General features: G+C 39.2%; 1 pseudogene; it reads left to right on the top strand.

The window, feature by feature from the left end:
* The first annotated feature begins 1,676 nt into the window (after positions 1-1,676).
* On the top strand, positions 1,677-1,794 carry LOC145395136 (5S ribosomal RNA; annotated as a pseudogene).
* Positions 1,795-8,247: the final 6,453 nt, after the last annotated feature.

The following is an 8,247-nucleotide window of genomic DNA, read 5'->3' as shown; positions in this document are numbered from 1 at the left end:
ACGTTTCCTGGTTAATAATGTACCTAATAAAATTAATGGCGACCTCGAATGTACGAAGCTTAGGCTGTCACTCGTATTTTTCAGCTACAGCGTACCTTTCGTAGCATGTACTGATTGCTAGGCAGAGAGAGTAATTGTAATGTATTAAGAGTTTTTGTCTCATTGACACTTTTGATGCTCCACCTTAACTGATTTTGCAGGTACAGCGATGGGTGTAGCAGTTTTGCTGTGCGGGCCAGCTGATCGTCTGCCGTATGCTGCCGCCTCTTCTCCTCTGCCTTCGTCGTCGCCATATTATTAATATTTACTGTATCATTTTACATGTAGGTACAGTTACACTACAACTGTCACACCTACACCGTGTATCACATACACCAAGCTACACAACAATTAGTTGTCAGTGTAAATGTAGCAAACTTTCGCTCAGTTTGACCTGAGTACAGGATTTTCACCGTCGGCACGGAGTTTTTTTCCCTCAAGCTTGCCTCTATTAACGTAAATACGAGGTTTTTACGCTCATTGGCGATAGTGATTTTCTCCTGTAGCAGGATAGCACACACACCACAATGTAAATCTTGTGTGACTGAGTTAGGATGTGTACACATATATATATCCACAAATTTTTTCCCATAAGGAAAAAATTTCATTTTGAAGGGCGTAATGTCACAAATCAAATTCGCGACATTTTCCTTTTGTGAGAAACCACGAACTTTAGTGGAAAACTGACTGTGTATCGTTCAGTTAACCGTTTCTCTCTCCATTTCGATGGTATACTTTTTTCAAAACATTCGTCACTGTTTCAAAAGTGACCGTTCTAATGCACGTCATTAAGTGCTCTACTGAGCGATATTATTGTTTCTATATTGTTCGCCCCTGCTTTCCTCAACCGTTGGCCACACCTTCTTCCGGCTGGCCTGGGCATCCTACCCCACACATCGAATTTGGGGCAGTCTTTTATATGTCGCGACGGAGTGTGGTTCTGTGTTCCAGTAGTGAGAGTGAGAGAGGTCTTCTAGCACCCAGAATCCACTAGATCTACAGTTCTCCAGGCTCCCACCCTTCCTTGGTGATACGCCACATTGACCATTATTTCTTTAGTTTTTTTTCTTAGTTTTAAAGTAATTATTTTAGTTAGCCTTGTGAAAGAGTGAGTGCATTCCGTTTAATATTTGAATTAATTTTGTTCTATGTAACGTAAATTTATTTACTGTAATCAATAAATTTACAGTTCTTTCCTTTGAGCTTAATTGTTATTCGTGTTTGATGTCACCACGAGCTTCTTTAGTCTGCTTATCATAGCTCGCACAACTTACTTAGTTTTCATAACTGTACTTAACGCAGTTCTCTCATATTAATTCTGAAATCCGTTGTGCTAGCTAGGGGTTAAGCTTCAGCAAGAACCTGTCTGTTATTAATATTAAATATTGATTGTCAGGGGGTAAAAACTCTCAGGGGCCTGCAGTAACGACTGTACAGCATTTGTGAATAATTAATCTCTGCTGTGTACTGTAAAGAAAGACAGCGTTAATTCTCATCTTTTGAGAATCGGCAGTCAGCCGGAATAAAATGGTGATCTACAGTATTTGCCATAAATTTGTTAATCATTAAAACTTCCATTAAATTTTGGATTACACACATTCATAAATTACAAACCCTGTTGACAGAAATGTAAATATCCAGGAGGCCATACCACGTTGAGTACACCGCTTCCCGTCCGATCAGCGAAGTTAAGCAACATTGGGTCTGGTTAGTACTTGGATGGGTGACCGCCTGGGAACACCAGATGCTGTTGGCATCCCTACATGTCAAGTGGGGTTGGTGGAGGATTAGTGCCCCTCCCTGTAAAACAATTAACTCTAAGCCATTGGCCACCCCATCTGGGATACATGGCGTCTGGCAATGAATGAAAAAAAAAGTTTGAGGTCGTATTTACACAGACTCCAAACCAGCTTCTAATACTCGTATAAGCAAGTCACCATAGCAGTTAGTTATTATCGCAGTTTGTTTTGTTTCTAGTATTTTGTGATTCTGATATTCACCCAAATCTGTTTGTGAAGTGTTTAGTGACATAACTACAAACAAGCGCATATACAAGCGATCTTACACATACCGGTAGCTTAAACTTTCACTACCGGTACTTTGTAAATACGGTCCCGGGTCTTCTTCCCCAGTGTCGCCGGGGAAAAGAGTCAGAAGAATGTGAAATGAAGCGAGAGACAAGTGTTACGGATATCAGTTTTGACGCCTCCTTAAGACCGACGACCCTCTCAAAACGATGGATGGAATAATGGAAGAAAAGTCTGAACAATACTAGAACACTGAAAGGAACTTTCGAACTTACTTTAGTCTTAAGTACCTCGAGTCTTATTTCGACATTCTGAGGTCCTTGTGGAATGCGAAGGAATGCATATTTCGGCATCCTTTGGGCTTGCAGCTGGGTGAAGGTGCTTGTTTCGGCTACTGAGGCTGCGTCGTAATGAAACAAACATTCAGTGTACAGTATTTAGCTCCTTCAGCACAGTTGTTATATGCCCTCTCACTGCTGTGTCTTCTGTATCCATTCCACAAGAAGTCTCTTTTTTCTCTTGATTTTTTTACATTCTGTATTAAACAATTTCTTTATTTTCATTTCTGCTTCTTTGTGCTATGGAATGTAATTTTGGACTCCTATTTCATGAAATTCACAGAATTTTCTATATGTAACATATAAATCTTTACCTCTAAGCTCCTTTTCCCAATTCATTTATACAAAGTACTTTTTTAGGTCATGGTACTTGTCCTTTCTTTAGTTTAGTCTTCTTTTATAACTCTCAACACTGTTAACTATGCCACATGCAATCCTAAAATTGATACTGCAAGGTTGCTTTTGCCGAATGGAGGGTGATACATTATATTGTCAGTAGTACTGATGGATCATCAGGTCCTCTTTTTCTGGTGTTTTCCTGTACATGTTGTGTTAGGAAAAACTCCTGCACATGTTCCAGGAACTTTTGGTCCCAGCAGCTTTTATGGCTTCTTACATCTAGAGTATTCCAATTTATAATTGTATTGAAATCTCCAGTTAATATAATTCTTTCATATTTCTCTTCCATTCTATGTAGTAATGCTCTTAAACTCTGAATTGTACTTTCTGCCAGGTCTTCATATTCTCCTGTCTCCCAAGTGTTTGTTTTGGGTGGCATGCAGAAATTTGCCCCAGTTACATTCCCTTCAAATGTATCAGTTTATTACAATCAGTTCTTCTTGTGAGGGTATATCTAGTTCTATTTCTCTAACTTGTAGAATTTTTTTTGTCAGTATCATAATTCCTGCTTCTTTTTAAAATTATCTCTTCTCCATTATACTGTATTCCTTTAAGTTTAGGGTATCGTTTGATATCCTTGGGGGTAAATTTTGTTTCAGTTAGGCAAATAATATGTGGTTCCTTTTCTTTGGTATAATCTCTCAGCTCTAATAATTTAGATATCATTCCATCTACATTTAAGCACATAAACTTAATCGTCTTGTTTACATACTGGCCATAGCTTGAGTCTGTTACCTTCCTTCTTTTTTATCCCTGCTGGTTATGTACCACTTTCATACCTGCAATCCAATTACTTTGGAAAAAAAATAAAAACGTACACTTCCTCTGAACTTTCCTCGTTCTTTGCTTTTGCTTCCTCCCTCTTCTCGTTTAGTATTCCCAATTCCTCTTGAGTTAGGCATCATTTCTTCCATAATTTTTCAAATTCCTTTTTTTTCCATGAGTTTGTTGCCATTTTTTAATATTTCCCCTACAGTGTTTGCACTCCGGAATGTTACTTTCCGGGGTCTTGACTTATTTCTCTAACTTTTCCCTTGTTTTTTATGTTCTATATCTTTATCACGATATCCTCCGATACTTGCTTCAGTATGTTCATTATATTTTCCATTTCATTTTTGTCCCTTGAGTTTTTTTTTTATTATTATTATTTCTTCTTCACCTCTGCCACTGATTACTATAGATTTGTTAATCTCTGCCAGCTTCCCTGACTAGTTTTGGGTTATTTTTAATGATTTCTTTCACTTCCTTTGTTGTGCTTTTTCTTATACCTTTGTATCTAAATAGTTCTTTACTTTCACCATTTCGGCATATGTAGTTTATACCTCATCTTTGTAATTTTTTACCATCTCATTTACCAGTGTTATTTTCTCTTCAGTATTACTACTTCGGTTTATCAAACTGCTTGCTTACCTGATTTTCTCCGTATCACATCTGAAATCATCCATAATTCTGTCATGGTTGACAACTATACCTCCCATTTCATTAGTCTTCGTCTTTAGTGAATTAGCTCAGCTGATAGTTCCTCTATTGTTGTGGTTTTTCTGTTTATTTCCTTTATTAATTCTTTGTTATTTTTCCTCATGTCTGCATAGATCATTCATGATTTCCTCGATTTCCATTTGAGAAGTTTTCTCTAGTCTACTTACTTTTTCAACTAACTTATCATGTTTTCTTTTCAACCACATCTTAGTACAAGTCATCATTCTGTTTTTTACCATTGTCTCTTAGCACTTACTGAAGACATCTTTCCAAAATATGAAGCCATCTTAAAGAAAAGATCTCTACTTACAGTTGTTGCATCACTCTGTTATCTGTTAACCTTGGTGTTGTACAGCTGACATAAGGAAATTTAGCACATTCCTTGACAGTGATTTATAGATGTTTACTTGCTTTAGGCTACACTTTCTTTGTTATTACTTGTTTCACTATGTTGGATCATCACTTAAATTAGCCTAATCCGAGCTTGAACTATAAATATATACAACTTAGGTATACCCAGAGCGAAGCTCAGTGATACACGTCCGACTTGTGTGTTGCCTCTCCCTTGTCTGTGTGTGTGTGTGTGTGTGTGTGTGTGTTCTTATCTCACATAATTCTCACCTAATGAACTGGTTGACGGTCGTGTACAAATTACATGAAGTAATCAGATGGTCATCGGAATATCATTATTTTTTCTAATTCAATATTTATGAAAAAAAAAAAAAGTCAAAGTTGGAAATTATTGCACGAAACATACACCCTGGTGATGTTTCAATATCTTTTTAATAACAGCCGATCCAGTTATCTTTTTCATCAGTCACTCTTCATCCATTCTGTTCATATGGCCAGACCATCTCAACATTCTCTGTTCAACTCGTTCAGCCGTCTCCTGCATAATTCCATTTCTCTTTGCATGTCATCACTTCTCACTCGATCCATAAGAGTTACTCCACACATATTCCACAGACACCTCATCTCCATTACATTCAAACTTTTCCTTTCTGCTACACCCTTATTCCATGTTTCAGCCCCTTATAACGCAGTAGGCACCAGTATACCCTCATATAGCCTTTTCTTTACATCCATTCCAAGCGAACGACATCTAAACACTTTTTTCATTCCTCCCAGCGCCTTTCCTACCTCATTCATTCTAAACTTCACCTCTACATATATTCTTCCATCCACAACAACATGTGACCCTAAATACTTAAAACGCTCTACCTCCTCAACCAACTCATCATTCAAAACTACATTCATCCTCCTACCATCTCGCACAGTTCATCACTTCACTTTCATTCTCATTTACTCTCAGTTTCCTCGTTTCACACACCCTTCCAAACTTCTTTACCAATGTCTCAATCTCTCCCCCGAACCAGCCACGAGTGCAGTATCATCCGCAAATGATTCACATTCCACTCTCAGCCATCTGCATTCACCAGACTCAAGCCTTCATCTAACACTCGCATTCGGTCAGTTGTCATTGAACATAATAGTTTATTTTGTATAAGAAAAATTTCCCTTCTCTTGTAGTTACCTGCTTTAATATTTTCCTTGCGCCTGTTTCACCGAAATGTAGTATTGATGACATTCCCTTTTTTTTTTTTTTTTTTTTTACATTAACTAAAGCTGATGATCCACCTTCGTTCGGCGATTAAATCGATTCAGGTTGCACTAGGACTGAGCAGTCTCATGACAATCTTACTTCTTTTGAGAAGTGGAAAATCCTATAGTAAACCAGATATTGTTCCGTAAGCTAAGCCAAAAATTTTTGCTTCATATCAAATGGGTATTTCTGTTGGTTCAACTATTTCTTCCAGTGTAGTTTTTTCAATTTCTGCCCCGAATACTTCACACATTTCTCGTTTATCTTTTCATAGAGATTCACTTTCACAATCCTCTTCTACCTCTTAATACTTGTGCTGCAGCTGTAACCAAATTAGTGCTTCTATCACCACTCCGACCTCTACCAATTCTGATTCTATCACCATGGGTACTCAGCCTGAAAAATATGCTCCTCGGCATACTATTAGCATGGAAGATGCATCACGGTCAAAATTCTCAGGTATGGATGATGCTATCCTGTTAATGATTTTATTGGTGAAGTTCAGTCTGAAATTTCTAACACAGTGCTTACAATAGACTGTGCCTAATTTGATACTCAGAGGGAGAGTATATAAAGGCAGTTCAAGAACAGCATTTCTATTCAGCTATGTACGGTTCCTAAATCGACTTAATATGGAAGAAATCAGCACTACAGTAAAGATTCATCTATCTTTTGGTGATGACTTACCCCTGTTAGTTTGACAGATAGAAGAGAAACTTGGTATTTTACCAACACAGCCTGCCCACGCGGGTCACCCATCCACTTGTCCTGCACCTGCCAATCAGGCTTAATCAAGGACATGTTTCATGCCCACCCAGCAAACAAACTGATCGTGCAACTATGCATTTACTGTCCATGTCGCAAGATCTTATCATGGCCGTGTCAGATCACAGAGTAGAACTAAAACAATTGTTGGTATCGTCGGAGCTCAGTTAATTAAGTCCACGTTGCAAGAGATTTGAAGATGAATGCGATCACAGACGTGCTAGTAGATCAACTTCACGGTCGCCTGGTACTTTGTATAATAGCAACTCACCTTCGTGGTCACGTGGTTGTGCGTAATGCACCTACCACAAGAGTCATTATGATTCTGCTAGCACGCCTTGTGCACTTGACTTGTTGTGCACATGCCAACAAGCAGTTGTGAGAAGCCCAGTGCCAAAACGAAAAGAATCCTTCACAAAATAAGTTTGACCTACCTAGTAAAGAGCTCCCCATACACCAGGTTAGTCCTATGTCCTACTTAGGTGTAGTTGTCTTAAGGAGTTGTGCAGGGGCTGTTACATAATTTTGTTGGATTCTGGGTCTGTTGTGAACTTATTATCTGCATTTTCCCTTGAAAATAAAAAGAAGAACTTAAGACGTGTTTGGATACTTGAGCCACCTGATGTTCGGCTTTGTGGTGTTGATGTCACAGAATTATATGTGAAGGGCGAAGTATCTCTTGGAATACAACTAGATGATTCATTAGATCCCTTCACGGCTGTTGTTGGTAGCTCATGCCATTCTTCAACTATGTGAATATTATTTTTTTCCCTATAGTGTCGTTGCATATTTCACTTTTGAGTTTCATTCCATTACTTTTAATTGCAGTATCATTCGGTATTTTGAGCAGACTGTCATATCTACCATCGTTAAATATGTTAAGAATTCTATATACATGTATTAATTTTCCCCCTATCCCCTGGGGGTAGGGTTTTTTTTCAAGAATACTCCCCCAGTATCCCTGCTTGTCGTTAAAGGCGACTAAAAGGGCTGGCGGAGGGTTAGTGCCCCTCCCCGGAAAACTATTCTATATACCCAGGCTGCTTCCCCCAAGGAAAGGGAGGTAGCCGAGACAGGACGACACACTCCCCATTTACTCATCCATTCAAACACATTCATTCGCATCTTAGCCCCAAAGGGGAGAACGGACAGATCCTCACCGCACCACACTGCACAAGGGTCAACTGCGCAATGCAATCAGTGACATCCGCAGCAGGGCCCTACAGCAGAACTGGTTTACCCCTGTCACATCATAACAGACCCATTCCCTTACCCGCACCTGACCTGACTAGCTGATCAGACCAAATGCGGGAGAATATCCCCTCAGGGCTGCATCATCACTTATTCATTCACAATTTCTCTCCACCCATTTCTGTCACGCACAGCCACTCTTCCTTGCTCAACAGACATCCCTCTCGCATCCAGTGCTCTCTTCACACTGTCCATCCATCCTATTTGTGGTCTTCCTCTCAGCCTCACACCTCTCACATCAGATCTAGTTATCTTTTTCACCAATCGCTCATTATCCATTCTCTCCATATGCCCAAACTATCGCAACACCCTCTGCTCAACTCTACCAGCCATCTCCCGAACAACT

Source organism: Coenobita brevimanus, chromosome 29 (assembly GCF_032717465.1).
Source record: "Coenobita brevimanus isolate Jiangsu-jjx chromosome 29, ASM3271746v2, whole genome shotgun sequence".
NCBI lineage: Eukaryota > Metazoa > Arthropoda > Malacostraca > Decapoda > Coenobitidae > Coenobita > Coenobita brevimanus.
This window is presented reverse-complemented; position numbering and strand designations above follow the sequence as displayed.